Source organism: Artemia sp. Qi Xiang Cuo, chromosome 9 (genome assembly GCF_049724085.1).
Source record: "Artemia sp. Qi Xiang Cuo chromosome 9, ASM4972408v1, whole genome shotgun sequence".
Classification (NCBI taxonomy): domain Eukaryota; kingdom Metazoa; phylum Arthropoda; class Branchiopoda; order Anostraca; family Artemiidae; genus Artemia; species Artemia sp. Qi Xiang Cuo.
This window is the reverse complement of record NC_142802.1, coordinates 8062515-8084920: the sequence shown is the minus strand read 5'-3', so window position 1 is coordinate 8084920 and position 22406 is coordinate 8062515. Positions and strand designations below refer to the sequence as shown.

The window sequence follows — 22406 nt, the reverse complement described above, 5'->3', positions numbered from 1 at the left end:
TTTACTACATCCTTTTCCTACTCCCTGGGACGCATGGATCCCCGGTAGGGAGCCCGTTACTTACAGGTCCTGTAAGTCAGTCCTGTAAGTGGTCCTGTAAGTCCTTTAGCTACATATTGTTAATAGCCTCTGACATAGAAATGCGTACTTGTAGTGTGTTTACACCATCGAATTCCATTAATTTTACTAGACTGAAGACAGCATGAGTTTTTGCAAGCTCCATGAATTTATTTTTTTCACACCACCAGCAATTTTTTTTTTATTTGGTAAAGCGATCTGTAAAGTTTTTTTTTTGTTTTACATTGTGTTTCTATACCATTTCTAGCCCTAGTTACACTCGCGGCGTTATTTATTTATTTTTTAACTTATTTAATTTATTTTTTAATTTTTTAATTTCTTGTGGTTAGAGTTTCAGGTACCACATTTATTTAAGTAATGAATTTATGATGTACGTTCTATAGTGGGTTACAGGTAATTATTTGGTAAAAAAAAAAGAAAAAAAAACTGTCTTCCTAATTTGGTAACTGAGATAAATGAGCGCTTGAACAAGATTGAACCTTACTCGTCCATCCAATCATCTAGGACGAAACAGTACATCCAATCCAATAACCAAAAAATTATGTTTTATTGTTGTCGTTTACAAAAATAATAATAATATTAATAATAAATTATAAGAGAAGAAGAGGGGAAAAGACTGACACGGAAGAATTGTAAAACTTACACCTTTCTAGATTTTTTTTGGCAAGAGTCCAAACTGCAAAGATGTTGAAAAAAGATCCCGTAACTGTTAGGAAATTCTTAAAAGAATCGCAGAAGCTAATATTACAAGAAAATATAAACTTCGGAATCAGCAGTCAGTCATAATAACTAGCAAAAACAAAACGGGTCCTGTGGGTGTGTCTTCTGGCCTAGTCTGTGGTTGTGTGACTCTAGTATATACTTTTAACTTATACCAGTTTCGGAAAATATGTTTGATATAAATTAAACTTAGAAAGTTCAAGTAAATCAATATGGTTTGATTATCTGAAATATAACTTATACTTTTGAATTGAATAACACAACTCGCTCTAAGGGAATAATTCCTCTAGACCAGTTTCTTTTTTTCTCCCCGCTCAATATTTCTTATTCACAATAATTTGAAAGGAGCCACTTGCCTCAGGCTAACATTCATTTCCTTCGTTCAGTCTTTTCAATCCCTGAATGCACGAATGAAAAATTTCTTCAGAACACAGTATTTTGCTTCTCCCTGCAGTAATCTAAAAGATGGAGAATATAACCTCTTGCCTTTTGGGGTCACTCTTCCCGACAGTATGGAGGGAAGAAAGAAGGATGAGGGGATCCATTTGATGGGAAAAGAGCAGAAACTAATGAACAAGAAAAGGGATATTCAAATGAAAAGGGGTGAAAGATAACTTCCTAGGTAACATTACTGAAATCTTCTTGTAGAACTTGTATGTTCATACCCATCTGTGTGTGTTTATGTAAATTTGGATGTGTATATGTATGCCCATTTGTTTGTGTGTGTATATATCTTGCGTAGCTCTTGTTGCACTCTTAAAAGGGCTTAAAGAATCTCTCTTGGTCAGTTTTTACGGATAAAACTGCGGTAGCGCTTTACTGAAACAACAAGATCGATGCAACAAAAAAAGATTAGCAGCAAAAAAATCCTAATGTAGCCTGCATATAACAAACATCTATTTAATAAGGTTCTCAGTAGTCTTTTACTGGTCATGAAATCAATAGCTTTCATTTATAAAATCTTAATTATCTAATAAAAAAAATCAAGCAGGCCCAGTTTTCAGTGAAGCGCTAGTTATTCAAAATTGTAAAAATATAGGGAAATGTCACGAGCCATCTTTTTTAAATAGTTTTTCTTATGTATCTGGCATAAACTGAGAAGCAATAATGTTTGTGCGTTTTAATTTTCAACTTCCATCTTTACATTTATCGGAAAAACTTGTTTTTAATTAATAATGTACAGGCATGTACAGAATACTTTATGGTCCTAACTAAATATTCAAGTCTCTTCTGAGAGGTATCTTTTGTTCTATATCGGCTTTTGTATCCCGATTGTAAATTAGTATTCCATTGTAATCGCAGAGGGGCTCTGAAGACTGGTAAACCTCAAAATGTTTGGAAAATTATGCCTGGTAAATAAAACAATGTGTCTGTTAGTAATACAGAAGTGATTTTGACTCCGAGCTAATAGACAATCCTCGTGGTCCTTGACAAAGATCGCTAAAACATAAACATAAAATATAATGAAGGCGTATCATTATACGGAAACAAAACAAAATAATACAAAAACATATACAAAACATAAAACATAAACTTTTACAGCATAGTTGGCACGGTAACATACGAAAATATCAACAATATTACCTTTGAAAATAATAAATACTGCAACTCATAAAAGGATAAAGTCTCGTATTTTTATAATCTTAAGGATATTTGCTCATTATTATAAATAAGGAATTTCACACATATATAAACCTTATGAAATGGTCTTAACTATTATAAGGAAAGTCCTCTGATAGGTCGTTAAGCAAAAAGTCAAGGCGGTATCTTTTGACACGTTGATAGGGTTGATATTCTATAAAGTTTGACCAACTGCTGTCGCCAGTGTAGAATAAAATGAGGAAAAGGGAAATTAAATTGTATTCTTTCAGTTTCTTGCATTCTTTATTTGTCAAACGGTTCGTGGTATCGAACTGTAAGTAAGGAGCGACCCGGCTCAATAGTAACCGAAACTCTTAAAAACGAAAGTTTGATACCAATAGATACATCAAAAGAATCAGATTTTTATGCTGATTTTTATCAAATCTATAAGTCACATCAAGTTTAGTCTTACCCATCAAAAGTTGCGCGCCTAAGATATTTCACCTTATTTATGAAAAAGGGGGAAACGTTCCTTAAGAACTTAATGATAACCACACCATCAGATTCAGCGTATCAGAGGACCCTACTGTAGAGGTTTCAAGCTCCTATCTTCAAAAATGTGGAATTTTGTATTTTTTGCAAGAAGAAAGATCACGGACGCATGTTTATTTGTTTTTTGTTGTTTTTTTTCCCCATGGGTGATCGTATCGACCCAATGGTCCTAGAATATCGCGGGAGGGCTCATGTGAACGGAAATTAAAAGTTCTAGTGCCCTTTTTAAGTGACAAAAAATAGAGGGCAACTAGGCTCCCTCCCACGCTAATTTTTATTCTCAAAGTCATCCAATAAAAATTTTGAGATAGCCATTTTGTTCAGCATGGTTGAGAAATATAATAGCTATGTCTTTGAGGATGACTTAATCCCCAGAGTCCCCGGGGGAAGGGCGGCAAGTTATGAATTTTGCCCATATATTGGTTATTGGGAAGTATACAGATGTTTTCAGGGGGGAGGGTACGTGGAAGGATCTTTCCATTGAGGAAGTTTTCATGGGGGAAGGGAAATTCTTATGAAGGGGACGCCGAATTTCTCAGCATTACTTAAAAAGACAATCAGAAATTAAATAAAAAAAAACAAGTTTTCAACTGAAAAACTTTTCAACTGAAAAATTTTCAACACCAAAACTTAAAACGAACAGAAACTATTACGTATAAGATTGGGTTCACCCCTTAGTCAATACTTCGCTCTTTACGCTAACATTTGTTTCAGTACTTTCATAAGAGCTATTTATTCTAATTAATGGCATTTGTGATTAAGGGGTCATTATTAAAGAATTGGAAAAAAAAATTCGAATTTTAGTGTAATGTGTGAGGTATTGACTAGGGGGTGAATCCCCTGATATACGTAATAAAAATATATGAAAATAGAAGTTCGTTACATAAGTTAATTCGTAAGTTACGTATATTTATTACTAACAAAAACGTTCGTAAATAAAATTGAACAACTCTCGAGAAAGCCATTTAGCCAAAAAACAAGGAAAATTAATATACAAATTTCGTTTTAATTATTCATGTACAGTGAGCCCAAATCAAAATCTGCATCAATTCAAAAACGTTCAGAAACTTAATAAAAAAACAAGTTTTTTTAAACTGAAAGTAAGGGGCAAAATTAAAACCCAAAACAAACAGAAATTATTCCATAAATTATAGGGGCTGTCCCCTCCTCAACGCCTCACTCTTTACGCTAAAGTTTGACTCTTTCTCATAACTCTATTTTTTAAAGCAATAAAAGACTTTAGCGTAGAGAGCGAGGCGTTGAGGAGGGGACAGCCCCTTTCATATACGGAATAATTTCTGTTTGTTTTAAGTTTTAATGTCGCTCTTTACTTTCAGTTAAAATACGCTTTTATTTTTTAAGTTAATTACATATGAAGCAGGGGCGTAGCTAGAGGAGGGAAGGAGAACGGTTTTTCTTGGGCGCGCGCAGTCTCAGAGGGGGGGGGGGTGCCACACTGAGGTTCTGCTGTTTTTCTTCGTTAATACTTTGACTTAACTACATTGTGGTATTGATTGAGGCAGGGGGGGGGGGCAAAACTGAAATTTCCCCCGGGCTCTGAAAACGTTAGCTATGCCTATGGTATGAAGCCACTAATAATGTTAGTCTTATTTGACCAAACTCATCCAAAAGCGCAAATAAAAATGTTATCTATACTAAAGCACATGAATAAACACCAACCAATTCTAACACCAGAAACAGTGATACCGATTAGGGGAGGGGGGTAATGTCATTTACTTTGGTCTTGTGCTCAGCTCATAGGGACTAAACCCCAGTCACTAAGTCAAACAATTACTTAGACAAATTTCATGGGCATTCCCCTAACCTAGAAATCTCCCGTCACTTCCCCCAACTGAAAATCCCCCAACCCTACAAAAAACTTACAGCCCGGAAAATCTCCCTCAGAAAATTACCCCTGTGAACAATTCACCCACAAAAAATTCCTCCCCCCCCCCCCGCGTAAAAATCCCCCAGAAAATTCTCCCCACCCACCCAATAATTCCTCCCTAGAATAATTCCGCACATGCAAAATTGAGCAGCCAAAGGGAAATTAAGACAAACAAAAAGATGGAATTAAACAAAAGGAAGAAAAGAAGGAATTCTGGAATATCCTAACTATATTCCAAAGTATATGTATAATATATAGTGTACAATAGGACAGTTCATGATAACGTAATGACAATCACACCATTTTATTCAGTATAACCCTCAGTAGTATAACCTCAATGAGTATAACCCAATGAGTATAACCTCATTTATTCAGAGAACCCTCCGTGGAGGATTTCAAGCTCCTATCTTCTTTTTTTCTTATTTGAGGTTTGCTGGTGATTGTTTGTATAACCTCCAGGCAAATTCTTTTATCTCTCTTTTCATTTCTTTTCACATGATAATATGAGAAACATCGTTCACTCGACTCACATCCAGTTCAGACTCCAGTTCAGAGTCGACTCTCATCCAGTCCACAAACCAATTGGTTATCTGTTCACTGATGTCTATATATTTCTCGGTGTCCTCAGTCAGGAAGAGTAAATTCATATCACCAAGTGAATAGCTATTTCGTGAACGAAGCTTCTATGTTCTTTGCCTCATATCACTAAATAGTTTGCAGTTTCCTGGAACATGTTTTATAGTTACAGGGCCCTTTCTACACACACATAAAGCTGTTCCTATTTGTTTTATCCGTAGCAAATGGTAAATAATCTTTGCATATCCTGTTCTTACAAGGAAGATTATATTGATTCCATCTCTTCTTATAGAAATAAATACTTTCCCTGGCTGTTTGCGAAGGAAATATTGCACACATCTGTTATTTGAATTTCTTATATTTATGTTTTCCTCTGTCTTTTTATATAATTGCTCTATTTTTTCATTTTTGATCGGAACCTTCTACTCTTGTCCGCTAAGGGGCATAAAAATAATTTATCTTTAGCTAATCTATCCACTTCTTCATTTCCAACAATTCTTCTGTGGCCAGGACACCACTGTATTGCAATAATTGTTCCTTTCTTTCGTCCTTCACTGATCATTTCATAAACATCTATTGATCTTACATTTCGATTCTAATAAAAGCAACAACGGCTTTACTTAATGCTAAAATAACTGCTCTCTGTCCTCGACCAGGGTTAAAACCCTGACCTGGAAGAATTTACTAAATCGGAGAGGAAAAATTTACCAGATCGCATCTGTTTTTACTAAATGCTCAAAAAAAATGTTTGCGCATGCAGCTACGCTGCACGCGCACCATCAAGCATCTATTTTTACTATAGGAGGATAATCAATACAATTTTCACAATCTTTTTTCCTTTTTTCTTTTTTTTTCCGGAAACCTACAAGTTCAAAAATCCTTTTTTTGGATATAAATATATATATATATATATATATATATATATATATATATATATATATATATATATATATATATATATATATATATATATATATATATATATATATATATATATATATATATATATATATATATATATATATATATATATATATATATATATATATATATATATATATATATATATATATATATATATATATATATATATATATATATATATATATATATATATATATATATATATATATATATATATATATATATATATATATATCTATATATATATATATATATATATATATATATATATATAAAAAAAAAAAAATATATATATATATATATATATATATATATATATATATATATATATATATATATATATATATATATATATATATATATATATATATATATATATATATATATATATATATATATATATATATATATATATATATATTTTAATTGTAGATTTAAAATGATTTTCCAATATTTCTCTGGTGAATTCAAAGGAGGAATCGTTGAAAACGCCACACTTTTCACAGGCACACAAGAAAAAAGCAACCACTGGGATAAGGGAAAATAACCCTCACCTGACAAGTCAAAGAACTTTTTTTGTCAACCTTAGGGATAAACAAATTCAGAACGTCATTAAAATTTATCATCTAAAGCTTGGAAAGTTTTATTGATTACATTATCAACTAAAGTATTCCGAAACACCGTGCACATGTATTCGACATTCTATCTACAGTAACTTTGATTTTTAATAACAAACCAATCAAAGATCTTATTTTTTTAAAGGAGCTGATATTCAAATTAACCTTCCCATATTAATTTCTTAGAAATCTGCAAGAGATTCAGAGATTCCAATAATTATTGGAAATCTTGTCAACTTCAGACGTACTTTTCTTCTTTATTTTATGATCGAATAGTTCATGGTAATGAATTGTAAGTAAAGAGCGACCCGGCTCAATAGTGATTGGAACTCTAAAAAAGGAAATTTTCATACCAATAGATTCATAAAAATAATCAGATTTTTATGTTGATTTCAAATATATAAGTTTCATCAAGTTTAGTCCTACCCATCGAAAGTTACGAGCCTGAGAGGGAATTTTCCGGGTGGCATGTATCAAACAGTTCGTGGTAACGAACTGTAAGTAAGGAGCGACCCGGCTCAATGGTAACCGAAACTCTAGAAAACGGGTTTTTGATACCAATAGATACAGAAAAAAAATCAGATTTCAATGGTTATTACAAATATGTAACATTTATCAAGTTTAGTGCTATCTGTCAAAAGTGAAGGGCCTGAGAAAATATGACTGATTTTCAATAAAAGATGGAAATACCCTCTAAAAGATATGGAACCTTAATGAAAATCACACCATCATATTCAGCGTATCAGAGAACTCTACTGTAGAGGTTTAAAGCTCCTATCTACAAAAATGTGGAATTTTACATTTTTTGCCAGAAGAAAGATCACGGATGCGTGTTTATTTATTTGTTTGTTTTTTTTTTTTTTGTTTTTTTTTTCCCCAGGGGTGATCGTATCGACCCAGTGGTCCTAGAATATCGTGGGAGGACTCATTGGAACGGAAATTAAAAGTTCTAGTTCCCTTTTTAAGTGACCGAAAAAAATGGAGGGCAACTAGGCCCCCTCCCACGCTTATTTTTTTCCCACAATCAGCCGATCAAAATTTTGAGATAGCCATTTTCTTCAGCATGGTCAAAAATATGATGAATATGTCTTTTAGGATGACTTAATCCGTCGAAGTTCCCAGAGGGAGGGCTAAAAGTTATGAACTTTACCCAATGTTAACATATAGTATTGGTTATTGGGAAGTATACAGAAGTTTCAGGAGGTTTTTTTCTGGTAGTGGGAGGGAAGGGTGGGTCGGTGGTTATGTTGGAGGATCTGTTCGTGAAGGAAGTTTTCATGGGGGAAGGGAAATTGCCATGAAGGGGGCGCCGGACTTGCCAGCATTATTTATTAGTTATTGGGAAGTATACAACCATTTTCAGGAAGGATTTTTTCTGGAGAGGGGGGGGCTAGAGGAGGGGTTACTCTGGAGAATATTTCCGTGGAGGATGTTTCTTTGGGGTAAGGGACATTTCTATGAAGGGGGCGCCGGATTTCCAAGCATTATTTAAAAAACGATCAGAAATTAAATAAAAAAAAAGCAAGTTTTTTCAACTGAAATGTAAGAAGGAATATTAGAACTTAAAACGAACAGAAATTATAACGTATGTGAGGGGGTTCTCCCCCAAGTCAATACCTCGCTCTTTACGCTACAGTTTTTTTTTAGTGCTTTCAAAAGAGCTCTCTATTCTAATTAAACGGCCTTTGTGATTCAGGGGTTTGTGAATCAAATTTTTTTTTAAATTTTAACGTAAAGAGCGTGGTATTGACTAAGGGGAGAACCCCTTCATATAAGTAATAACATATACGTAATAAAAAAAACAATAAAAAACAAGCGATACGGCTCAATAGTAATCGAAACATTTAAAAACGAAATTTTGATGTCAATAAATGTATCGGTGATTTTTTACTGACTTTTTTACTGACGGTGATTTTTACTGACTAGATTTTTTTTTACTGACTACTGACGGTGGTAACCCTGTCCTCGACGGTTTAGTCAGCACTAGTTTTTGCGCTCTTTCTATAGCAGTAACTTCTGCATCATGTTTTGTTCCTGAATCCTCAAGCCTTTCTTGTATAACTTCTCCTGAATCTTGAACCAAAACCAAGTTTTGGCTTATTTTTTAGCCATCAGCGTAATAACAATAGTATTGTTTGTATTTAACTGCTAGTGTGTTCAGTAGACAGTTTTCTTTAAAGATAAAGTAGTGACAGTGAAATACCACTATTTTATTGTGACAATTTCTTTTTATTATTAGGGCAATGTAAAAATCAGACGTAAAAATGAAGTAATTTAATAGCAATATTGCCCAATTCAGTCGGTAAAAATGACGAGTTAGCCGGTAAAATCCATTTCCCCCCTCCAAATATTTTAGCTAGTGGGCCTCTGATCAGTACGAACTCCATGGGAAATAATTCTTAATGCTTCTTAGCCCCAGCCTGTTACCTCTGTGTTTTTCTAACATAACGCAGCTCTTTTACAATTACCACTATTTTTACATTTTCAAATTATTTTATTTAACCTTTATCTTACCTTACTAAAATAACTCAGTCCCCCTAAAAAAAAAGAATTAAAATAAATAAAAATATAAAAATAAATACCATTGGACATCCTACGTTATAGATTATGCCTGTATTTTGGAATAGAGGTAGAACATTCCAAAATTCCTTTTTGTTCATTTTTTTATTTATAATACTTTCTCTTTGGCCGATCAATTTTGTTTGTGGAAGGAATGAGAGAGATTTCTACAGAGGGGGGGGTCTAGGGGGAATTTTCCACGGTTTCGGGAATTTTCTGGGGAATATGCCTAGAGTCCAGGCAAACATTCAAGTACTCGAACAGAAAAAAGGTGCGAACGTCTTGTTTCCTTAAGGATTGATGTTACTGATCCACTTTTTACGCTAAGGTCAGAAGAGATTCTAATATTACCAATTACCATCAATTAGAAGAATATCGTTAATTAGTTGTTATTTAACTAATTCACTAGTTAAGAGTTAACAAATTAAACCTTATCAAACAATAAAAAAGAAGCTCAGACTAGAAATTAGCTAAAACTGAAAAAAACACATCTTAAGCTTACATTCAATGAAAACTTAACTTCTAAATTCGATTGGATTTAATTGTGTTTAAAGTATATTTAGGTACCTGCATATTACGAAATCGAATAAAAAAACACGTATTTTCAAAAGAAAATAAGGAGCGACATTAAAACTTGAAACGAACAGAAGTTTTTCCGCATATGACTGGGGTTGCCTCCTCCTCAGCACCTCACTCTTTACAGTAAAGTTTTTTAGTACTTTTGAATAAAGCTTCTCATTGTTCCAATTAAACGAACATAATGTTTCAGAAGTCGTTCTTATAGAATTGGAGGAAAATTCAAACTTCAGCGTAAAGAGCGAGGTATTGAGGAGGAGGCAATCCCTTCATATACGCAATAATTTCTGTTCGTTTTAAGTTTTAGTGTCGCTCCTTACTTTTAAAAAAAAAACTTGTTTTTTTTTATTTAATTTCTGAACGTTTTTGGATTAATGCAGGTTTTGAAATTAGCTAACCGTATATGAATAATTAAAACAAAATTTGCAAATTAATTTCAACTTTTTTGGCTAAATGGCTTTCTCAAAATTTTGATCGAACGAATTTGAGAAAAAAGGGCGGGGGAAGGTGCTTACCTGCCCTCCAATTTTTTGGGTTCCTTAAAAAGGGGATTGGAACTTTTAAGTTTATTTACGAACGTTTTTATTAGTAATAGATATACGTAACATATGAATTTTCTCCATATTCTTTAAGCACGACTTCTTAAGCACTATCTTCGTTTAATTGGAAGAATGAGGAGTTTTTTTTTTCATTATAATGCTTAATCAGCATTATAGGCCCATTCTTTTGATATGCTTATTGAAATCAAAATTCCGTTCTCTAAAGTTTCGATTACTATTGAGCCGCATCGCTTGTTTTTGTTTGTTTTTATTACGTATATGAGGGGGTTCGCCCCCTAGTCAATACCTAGCTCTTTGCGCTAAAGTTCGAATCTTGTTCGAATCACAAACCCCTGAGTTAGAAAGGCTGTTTAATTAGAATAAATAGCTCTTTTGAAAGTACTAAGAAAACTTAGGCTTAAAGAGCGAGATATTGACTAGGAGGAGAACCCCTCATATACGTAACATTCTCTGTCGTTTTAAGTTTTAATGTTGCTCCTTGCTTTCAGTTGAAAAAACTTGTTTTTTTATATTTAATTTCTCATCGTTTTTTAAATAATACTGGGAAATCCGGCGCCCCTTTCATAGAAACGTCCCTTCCCCCAAGAAAACATCCTCTGTGGAAATATCTTCCCACTCCTTCGACCTCCCCCCCACCAGAAAAAAATCCCTCCTGAAAACGTCTGTATACTTCCCAATAACCAATATTATATGTAAACAACGGGCAAATTTCATAACTTGCAGCCCTACCCCCGGGAACTGTGGGCGATTAAGTCATCCTCGAAGACATATTTATTAAATTTTCGACTATGCTGAACAAAATAGCTATCTCAAAATTTTGATTGGATGACTTTGGGAGAAAAAGAGCGTGGGAGGGGACCAAGTTGCCCTCCAATTTTTTCGGTCACTTAAAAAGGGCACTAAAACTTTTAATTTCCGTTTGAATGAGTCCTCACACGATATTCTAGGACTACTGGATCGATACGATCACCCCTTTGGAAAAAAAAACAAACAAACAAATTTATGCCTCTCTTTCTTCTGGCAAAAAATAAAAAATTCCACATTTTTACAGGTAGGAGCTTGAAACATCTAAAACATGTTTTTCTGTTACGCTGAATCTGACAGTTTGATTTTCATTAAGATTCTGTCACTTTTAGGGGGTGTTTCACCCTTTTTCGAAAATAAGGCATTTTTTCAGGCTCATAACTTTTGATGTGTAAGACTAAACTTGATGAAACTTATATATTTGAAATAAGCATAAAATTCAATTATTTTGATCTATCTACTGGTATAAAAATTCCATTTTTTAGAGTTTCTGTTACTATTGAGACGGTTCGCTCCTTACTTACAGTTCGTTACCACGAACTGGTTCAGAATTCGTTCGTTTAAAATAATAACTAAAAGCCACAATGATGATAGTGGTCAAATTCGGCTTTGAAACGCTGGGTTTTTCGAAAAACCGACGAATATTCGCACAAAGTTCTCCAGAACAATTATCTAAATATAATTTATGTAGTCGTTTAGTGACCATATGTCAAACATTAAGCTCTATGAAAAATTTTAATAGATCCCACTGTCTAAGGTTTAAAAAAAGGTGAAAATGATTAGGTCATGTTCGCTGACAAAGACCATCCGATTGCTAAAAATCGCTATCTAGTTGGGGCCAGACGACAAGTCTGAGGTCATAAAATGTTAGCGGTGGGGGGGGGGGGGTACTAGAGCATATGAGAGATTTTAATAAAGTAAAAGCGTTGGTACTAGAGCATATGAGAGATTTAATAAAGTAAACGCGTCATGAGAAGGAGTAAATAGTGAAGCTAAGAGCAGACTAGGGTGGAGGAATTAGCACACGCAGCTTCATTCGGCCTAAAACAGCCTGATGCTGCCTATTGTCAGTAGTAGTTCTTATAGTTGTGTTGTTGCTGGTTTCATTTAAATTTTCATTTGAATGATATAAAATTTCTTGGTTAGAGATAAAATGTTATATGTTAGAAGTGTGACAGAGGATCAATTAACTTTATTTCTTAATTGAAAACTCATTCTATGTTGAGAACCACTTAATTTAAACAAAATAAAACATATCAGTTACATAAGATAGACGGCCTTAATAAAATGCTGATTACCCAAAATTCAAGTTTATTGAGATATTTCTGTTGTGCTAAGTAGTGGAGTATAGCTAAGTGACTATCTATCGACTATTTTACAGCAGAACAAAAAAAGACATTAAAAGCTATGATTAGCATAAAATCCTTTTTCTCCTTCAGCACAAAAAACTATTCAATAATCAATTGCCTTATTAAAAGATAAGGAAAGCCCTTGTCAACTTCTGATACTCCAGCGACATCAGCACTCAATAAAACCGACTATTGAGGAAAAAAGAAGTCAGCAGTTTTAACATCCCTCTTGCTGACTGTTTTCCCGAGGACGCTCGATGTATTATTCGAGGAGACCTTTGAACAGGAAATAGGGAAAGAGAAGTGTATTGGAAGCAAGGATGACTAAAGTTCCCTTTCTTTGTCAAAATCATAAACAATTTCTTTTCTTCCATACAACATCTCTTCACAGTGAACTAAAAAGGAAAATATAATTGTCTGGTTCATGATGTTCATCCATTGCCCAACTATGAACTATTCAAATCCAAAATGTTTTGATCAATTACGTAATAAAAAGGGCGTATTTCACTCGACATACCTGATGGCAAGGAATCCAAGCTACTCCCCTCGGATGGGGATGGTATCATCAAATACTTAATGAGATGTCACTAGTTCAACCAGTTATTAATCATGTTCCAATTAAATGGACTAAATTTGTCTGTTTTACGAAAAAAACACGTGGCCGAGGCTGCTAAAAACAACTTAGGTCTCTGAGTTCTCTTCAGAGAGTTGTGTCTTTCCAATTTCTTTTTAAAGGAAGCAACAGAGAGATTTTCAGGAATTAGATCCCTTGGGACACTATTGCAAATGGAGGTGTAGTGAGTTTAAATTGCTCTTGAAAGAGTTATACAGCGACTGTGAAGACAACCTCTTTAGAGAACTAATTTTATATAGAGAATGATCTATGTAGAGAGTTTTTAAAAAACATTGCTCCCTATGAGCGTCCTGGTAAATGCAAAATGTACAAGCAAGGCTGAGCTAAAATGTTTAAGAAGACCCGAACTCAAGGCGTTGAACTTCCCTTTAATTGGTACCACAAGCACATACATATTTTTTTATTTGAAATTTATATACTGTCGCAAACTTGCCACTGGGTTGGGCCACCTGACGTCAATCAACTGCTGAACAATTGTCATCCGATTTGTCTTATATCAAAAGGATTCTGAATGAATAACAAAAAACCAGGCCTTATCAGATTAGGTCTTACCATAACCTTGTCAGGTTTCATTTATAGAATCCAATTTTTGAGCCGTATCATTTTATTTATCCCGTTATGGACTCTTCATTGAAAATATTCTAGAGGTTCGGTCATTTATGAGCCTCAAGGACAACAGCCTCAAGCTTCGGAGGCCAATCTAGTTCAATTTATATTCTGAGTAGGCTCAAATCACTTCTTTGTTAACAATTGTCGCTTCATCTCTCGTAACTACGTTTTACTTCTAATATTATTTTGAAACTCCCTCCTAGAATACTAATCGTTCTCCCAGAAATAACTTCTAAATGAGCATAAAGATCCTTTCTAACCCCCAGACTGAATAAACCAAGCAATTTCATTTCGAAATTGCATTGAAAACGCATTAATGTATTTGTTTAAATCTAGTTTTCAATTTAAGTTTCTTGACTATTCTTTATTTATTTTTTAATATGTACAGTAATTTGTATATGGAGTTTACTGAATCGGTTTGTTATACGTGTCATCCTTTTTGCTTTTTTATCTTTTCTCGATGAGTATCCTTTTTGGGTCATATCTTCATTTGAATCTCTATTTACTACTTTTTCTTTTACCCCCATTGTTTTTCTTCTTTTTTTCAATTATTTTCTGCTGTCTAAGTATTGGTTATCTTTGTGAAAAATTTCTATTACGCTACGTCAGCCGAGGGGTCGTTCTCTCTTAGAAATCCTGTTCACCAGATGGTGCGTGTCAGGCATTGTAGAGCTGTGCTAAATGATTTTGGGGAGTCTACCAAGCATTTTGGGACTGTGCCGAGCGTGGTAGAATATGTAGCGCGAAGGTGTTCACCATGTACACCTGGTGGTGGGAAGTAAGTATCCCCTCGATTTCAGCCACAATGACAGTTTATATTTACTTTGGGCCTTTACCTGAGCGTTGCCTTAAGCTGTACCATCTATAAGATCGTCATGTATAGGACGAATGGAAGAGACCCCCTCTCCCTTTTAAGTCTTATTATTTACTAGCCGAGGACTAAAAAATATCACACCTTCCTCTTCTTCCGAACCAATGACCAATAACCTAGAAAACAGGCTCTTCCGAACCGTTTAGAGTCTGTTTTCTGGCATTGTCAAACAGTTCCTGGTAAAGAACTATAAGCAAGGAGTGACTCAGGCCAATACTAACCGAAACTCTAAAAAAATGATTACAATTAATACATCAAAACAATTGGCTTTCTATGCTGATAAATAAAAAAAAAAAAGTTTTCTTTAACTCAAAATAAGGAACGACGTTAAAACTTAAAACGAACATAAATTATTCCGTATATGAAAGGGGCTGTCCCCTCCTCAACGCTTGCTATTTACGCTAAAGTTTTTCATTGTTTGAAAAAAATAGAGTTGTGAGAAAGTCAAACTTTAGCGTAAATAGCGAGGCGTTGAGAAAGGGACAGCCCCTTTCATATACGGAACAATTTCCGTTCGTTTTAAGTTTTAATGTCGTTCCTTACTTTCAGTTAAAAGAACTTGTTTTTTATTTAATTTTTGAACGTTTTTGAATTGGTGCAGGTTTTGATTTTGGCTCGCCGTACATGATTAATTAAAACACAATTTGCATATTAATTTTACTTTTATTTGGTTAAATGGCTTTCTCAAAACTTTTTAAATTTTATCTACGAACGTTTTTATTAGTAATAAATATACGTAACTTACGAATTAGCTTACGTAACGAACTTCTTTATTCATAGATTTTTAATACGTATATTAGGGGGTTCGCTCCCTAGTCAATATCTTGCTCTTTAAGCTAAAGTTCGAATTTTGTTCCAATTCTTTAAAAATGACTTCTTAATCACAAAGGCCGTTAATAGAATAAATAGCTCTTATGAAAGTACTAAAAAATCTTTGGCTTAAAGAGCGAGGTATTGACTAGGGGGTGAACCCAATCATATACGTATTTTCTGTTCGTTTTAAGTTTTGATGTTGCTCCTTACTTTCAGTTGAAAAACTTTTGATCTTTTTCTTTAATAATGATGGGAAATCCGGCGCTCCCTTCATAGCAATGTCCCTTCCCCCATGAAAACTTCCTTCATGGAAAGATCCTCCCATAAAACCCCCGACCCTCCCCCCCCCCCTACCAGAAAAAATCTTCCTGAAAATGTCTGTATACTTCCTAATAACCAATGCTATATGTTAACATTGGGTAAAGTTCATATCTTTCAGCCCTCCCCCCGGGGTCTTCGGGAGATTAAGTCATCCTAAAAGACATAGTTATCATATTTTCGATCATGCTGAACAAAATGGCTATCTTAAAATTTTGATCGGGTGACTTTGGGAAAAAAACGAACGTGGGAGGGGGCCTAGTTGCCCTCCATTTTTTTGTTTACTTAAAAAGGGCACTAGAACTTTTAATTTCCGTTCGAATGAGCCCTCCCACAATATTCTAGCACCACTGGGTCGAAACGATAACCCCTGGGAAAAAAAACAAACAAAAAACCAAATAAACATGCATCCGTGATCTTTCTTCTGGCAAAAAATGCAAAATTCCACATTTTTGTAGATAGGTGCTTGAAACCTCTACAGTAGGGTTCTCTTATACGCTGAATATGATGGTGTGATTTTCATTAAGATTCTATAATTTTTAGGGGGTCTTTTCCCCTTTTTTCTAAAATTAGGTAAATTTTCTCAGGCGCGTAACTTTTAATGGGTAGGACTAAACTTGATGAAACGTATATATTTGAAATCAGCATTAAAATTTGATTCTTTTGATGTATCTATTGGTATCAAAATTCCGTTTTTTAGAGTTTCGGTTACCATTGAGCCGGGTCGCTCCTTACAAAATGTAAGGAGCGACCTTACATTTTTACTAGAAAATGTGGAATTTTGCATTTTTCTCTAGGAGAAAGAGCATGGATGTGTGTTTATTTGTTGTTACTTTTTTTGTGCAGTTTTCTTCCTAGTGGGAATGTGTCGAACCATTGGGCCTAGAGGATCCAAAGAAGGTTCATTCAAGCATAAATTAAAAGTTCTAGTGCGTTATCGTGACGACCAAAAAGATTGTGCTACAGGAAACTGGTATTTTCTGTAATTTTGCGACACCAAACTACGATTTTGTACATTTGTGTAGGGTTTTTTTTCCAAGTGTGATCGTGTCAAACCATTGGTCCTAGAAAATCCGGAGATACCCACCAAAAGCTATGAACCTAAGAAAATTTGCCTGATTTTACAAAAAGAAAGGCAACACCCCCCAAAAGGCAAGTGATTTTAATAAAAATCGCATTATTAAATTCACTATAATAGAGAACCCTGTTGTAGAGGTTTCAAGTTCATTTCTACAAAAATGTGGAATTTTCCGGTTTTTTTTTAGGAGAAAGAGCATGGATGCGTGTTTATTTGTTGTTATTTTTTTGTGTAGTTTTCTTCCTAGTGGGATAGTGTCAAACCGTTGGTCCTAGAAGATCTAGAGAGGGCTCATTCGCGCATAAATTAAAAGTTCTAGTGTGTTTTTGCAACGACCAAAAAGATTGTGCTGCAGGAAACTGGTATTTCCTGTAATTTTGCGACACCAAACTACGATTTTGTACGGCTGTGTAGGTTTCCTTCCAAGTGTAATCGTGTCAAACCATTGGTCCAAGAAGATCAAAAGAGGGCTCATTAAAACGGATAATAAGGATTCTAGTGTACTTTTTCTATGACCAAAATTATTGTACCACAGGAAAGTGGCGTTTTCTACAGTTTTGTAACGCAGTTTCCATACAGTTTTGTAAAGTTTTGTAGTGTATCTTAATGTTTGATTTAGCTAAGTTGATTCACTTGATTTTTCCTAAAATTATGTTTAATATTGTAATCACCTATTATAGAGGAGGGGTGGCAGGTCATTTTGTTGGTTGTGGTGGTTGGGCTATATGCCCAAAAGAGCACTTTTCAATGCCTGAATTGTGTAATTCTCCATCTGCCCTCAGATTAATATGGAAACGGTTGCGCATGCATGTGCGGATGTGGAAAGAGGGGATAGTAAGAATTAATTGATTTTCTCATTCATTTTCATTTGTCCTAGGCCTGGGCATTTTTCAAACGAGCAAAATTAAAACTTAGAATAAACCAAAATTATTCCGTGTATGAGGGGAGCTGCTCTTCTCAACCTCTGTGTTGAGAAGACCCTGTGCTCTTCTCGTGGCTTGTGTTGTTGGTGTACTCAACATAAAAACGTCTACGGTACTCAACACACACATATCCACCAGAACTCAACAGCTAGAGCTGGAAAATTAGGATCCCCCTCCATGGGAAAATCCCTCTCCCACGAAAATTCTTCCATAGAAATTTCCTCCCACGTAAAACACCCCCCCCCCCTTAAAATTTCCTCAACCAATTATATCTTAAAAATACCCCAGAAAATTTCTTGCGGACGATTCCTCCAGACAAATTCTGCTTATCCTCAAGGCAATTTCTAACCCGCTAAGAATTCCCCAGACAATACCTCCGGAAAATATCGACACGTAAAATTGAGACGACAAAGAGAAAGTAAGACTAATAAAAAGATTTTCGCATAGGAATTCTGTCAAATTCCCTCAGTTTAAAATTGTCCACGGAAAGTTAATGCCCGAAACTTCCCTCCCCTCGGAAATTCCCCGCCCCCCAGCAGAATTCCCTTCCTCCCAAAAAATATATGCATACTTTCCAGTAGCAAATACTATACGTAAACAATGGGCAAATTTCATAACTTACAGCACCTTCCCTGAGGAATGGGGAGGGGGATCATGTTATCCTCAAAAGTATAGCTATTGGACCTTTCAACTATGTAGAACAAAAATATATACAATTCCGCATTTTTGCAGATAAGACCTTGAAACCTATAAAGTAGAATTCTCTGATACTCTGAATGTAATACACTGATCTTTTTGTGGGTATGTTCCCCTTTTTTCCAGAATAAAGCAAATTTTCTCGGTTTCGTCACTTTTGGTTGGTAAAACTAAACTTATTGAATCTTATATATTTGAAATTAGCATAAAAGATCAATTCCTTTGATGTATATATTGTTGTCGAAATTCTGTCTTTTAGAGTTTTGTTACTATTCAGCCGAGTCACACCTTACCTACAGTTCGGCATCACTAAATGTTTAATATTTTCTCTTGTTCGTTCACAAACAATTCATTTATATATTACTTATATACTTTATATGTGTATATACGGATTTCAAAAATTGCCCGAGACTAAAAAGACATGTAAGTTAGACATATTTTAAAAAAGATATAAAAAACACGTATATACTATTTAGACTTACTAGAATCACTAGAATCTGATTACTAGAATCACCAAAGTTTAAATAGATCAAAATAAGAACATTAAAAAAAACACTTTTATATCAAATACGCTAAAAATTCGATTTTTTGGTCCAGCCAGGAAAAATGGAATCCCGTAAAGACTAGAAATGAACCATTTGGCAGCCATGGTATTTAATCACTATTCTAAGACAGCTTTTACGTCAGAGTTAGAACAACCTAACGTTTTCATTTCTAACCTTAAGAAATTTTTATTTTTCCTGGTAGCAAGAATAAGAAAATTATTTTCTTTTTATTTAAATTATTTTAATACTAATAAATTTATTTTAAAATGTTTCCTTGTTCACCTGCAGGTCTTTAATTGATATTAAAGTGACAGAAACAATTACAAATCCCACAGATTCACTCAAGTGCTTTTATTCCCCTTTCTTTGGAAATTCTGAAAAAAGCTCTATCGATAAAGAATGTCAATGTGTTATGCGTATATACTGTCGCCTTAAAAAATCAATGGGCTAACCACGAAGCAAAAGTGGGAAAATATTGATTGCACTTTCCAGTTGGAAAGCTCGATCCATTCAAATATTCTCCAGTAATCATATCTTGGACCATAGATTTTAATTGTCTACCACTTTCCTTTTTCACAACACCTGAGATCTTAGAAAAATTGACATTAGTTAGAGAGTTTCGTGAGTAATGTTTGAGCACTTTAATCTACAAAATAAAGCTGATAGGAAATAATGAATAATTTGATTATTCCCAAGCGTAAAGTACGGTGGTAGTAGACGTTGAACATTAATGAGACATCAATAAAATTTAAAAATTTATCCAATACATTACACCTAAGAGAGAAAGAGGGATTAGATGAGAAGTAGTCATCTAAGTAAGTGCGAGTTTCCATTTTCAATTAATGAATTTATACACGAACAGTGTGAAGTAAAGATCCAAGGGAAACTTTGACTTGAGATTCCAATTGAGCATAATCAGTACCACCAGATCAGGGGGGTGACTATTTTTAGGGTGGGAAGATACCTCCTACTTGGGACTAATGCAGGTGTACCTTTGTCTTATGCTCAACTGATTTATTATGTGGACAGTACATCCAAAGTTTTTCCAAAAGTGTTTTTCATTTTTTTAAATTTTTTTTACAAAGAAATGTTGAGTGTTTTTGAGACTTTTTAGAAAATCTATTGATTACTCGGTCCTCGTTGACTCCAACTCGTTCGTGTATTTATCCCATTTCTAGGCCATTATTTGGTAGCTCTGTTGCTTAAATAGGTCTTTAGCAACTTCAAAATGACCTTTCAGGTGTACAAATAGTGACTGGAATTGTTTCTAAGAAACAGAGTAACGCACTTACCACGGGCAAGAGTCCAGCATTAAATACCGTACTACAAAACCTCAATGGCATTTTTAATTACGTTTTTTTTTATTCAAAGTTTGTTACCGCAGATTGATTTTACCATGAATACAGAAGTTTCAAGGCAAAAAAATTCCACTATCTTGGCGAATCTAGAAGTATTCTGATTCTTACTTTCTTCTAGGCTGATTCGTAACAGACACTAGAAAGGTGATCAAATATTCTGATGCGATTTAAACTTTTGGGCAAAAGCTTGGATATTCTTTTCGAGGACAAGAACAAATTGTAACCTCCGGAAGTGCGCCTCAACTAAGACGGCCGGAACGTTGTGTCTCATTGTTTGCCGCCCTATTGTTCTTTGTCTTAAAATAGGGATTTCCAAAATCTTCAAATAGGTGAAAATATTACACTTGTCTCATTTCGGGCCTCTCCTAACTTCTTTTGACAGCTATTGCAGACTTTTTGGCGTCGGAAAGGTCAAGATTCTCTCTCTGTAAGTGCAAACCACAGTATAAAGATATAGCAGTAAGTTTACCGCAGATAAGTTCTGGCTCTTCATTCTCGGTGCGAACAAAGAGCTCCTCCCACTTATTCTTTCACTAGCGCGTACAAACAGCTCCTCTCATTTGATCTGCCATCAGCGGTCCAATTACCCTGGAACACGTATTTTGGCAGAAACTTTCTCAAAATGCCCTTGAAACCAACTTGAGACTTCGAAACCTATTTGTAATTCCTAAATACATCTAATAATAACATTGCACTACTAATTACCGATTTTCATATATGTATTGGAATAAATTAATTTAAAATTAGTTTCTTCAAAATTTAGTGTTCCAACATTGTAGCCAAGTTTCGCGTTCAAGAGAAATCTTGACTTGTCAACCCGTGAAAAGATCTAATGTCGCTTATGTTTCTACGTTCACTGGACACTCGCACCTCTGTCCGGGCTTTTATAATGGGTGAAATTGGGAAAGCTCATACTGCCTATAATTTATATACTGTGGTGCAAACGAAAATGACAAATTCAGGGAAACATATAGTCGATTACAAAGAGGCTCATTAGAAAGTCACATTTTTAAATAGCACTTTGAAGAAGCTGAGCCTTAATAGCATGTCAATCGAGTAGCAAGTCAATCTTGCCAATCCAGGATTTGATCAAACAGTTCGTGGTAACTGTAAGTAAGGAACAACCCGGCTCAATAGTAACAGAAACTCTAAAAAACGGAATTTTGATACCAATAGATACAGCAATAGAATCAGATTTTTATGCTGATCTTAAATATATAAGTGTCATTGAGCTTACCCATCAAAAGTTACGCGCCTGAGAAAATTTGCCTTATTTTCGAAAAAAGGTGGAAACACCACCGAAAAGTCATAGAACCTTAATGAAAATCACACCAATTTATATACTGTGGTGTAATTTATATACTGTGTGTAATTTATATACTGTGGTGCAAACGAAAATGACAAATTCAGGGAAACACATAGTCGATTACAAAGAGGCTCATTAGAAAGTCACATTTTTAAATAGCACTTTGAAGAAGCTGAGCCTTAATAGCATGTCAATCGAGTAGCAAGTCAATCTTGCCAATCCAGGATTTGATCAAACAGTTCGTGGTAACTGTAAGTAAGGAACAACCCGGCTCAATAGTAACAGAAACTCTAAGAAACGGAATTTTGATACCAATAGATACAGCAATAGAATCAGATTTTTATGCTGATCTTAAATATATAAGTGTCATTGAGCTTACCCATTAAAAGTAACGCACCTGAGAGAATTTGCCTTATTTTCGAAAGAAGGTGGAAACACCACAGAAAAGTCATAGAACCTTAATAAAAATCA

At 34.5% G+C, this 22406-nt stretch overlaps 1 protein-coding gene across 4 annotated transcripts in view; it reads left to right on the top strand.

Moving 5' to 3' along the window:
- LOC148948281 (uncharacterized) overlaps window positions 1-22406 on the top strand; it is an 84282-nt gene that overhangs the window by 32692 nt on the left and 29184 nt on the right. Inside the window, exon 1 of one of the 4 annotated variants that reach the window (XM_089093865.1) lies at window positions 20756-20773. The exons of 2 other annotated variants lie outside the window; for them this stretch is intronic. The gene's annotated coding sequence lies outside the window, so the exon portion shown is untranslated. Of the gene's footprint in view, window positions 1-20755; window positions 20774-20816; window positions 20959-22406 lie in introns of those variants that run through there. One more of the 4 variants, XM_089093864.1, reaches the window with a different exon arrangement.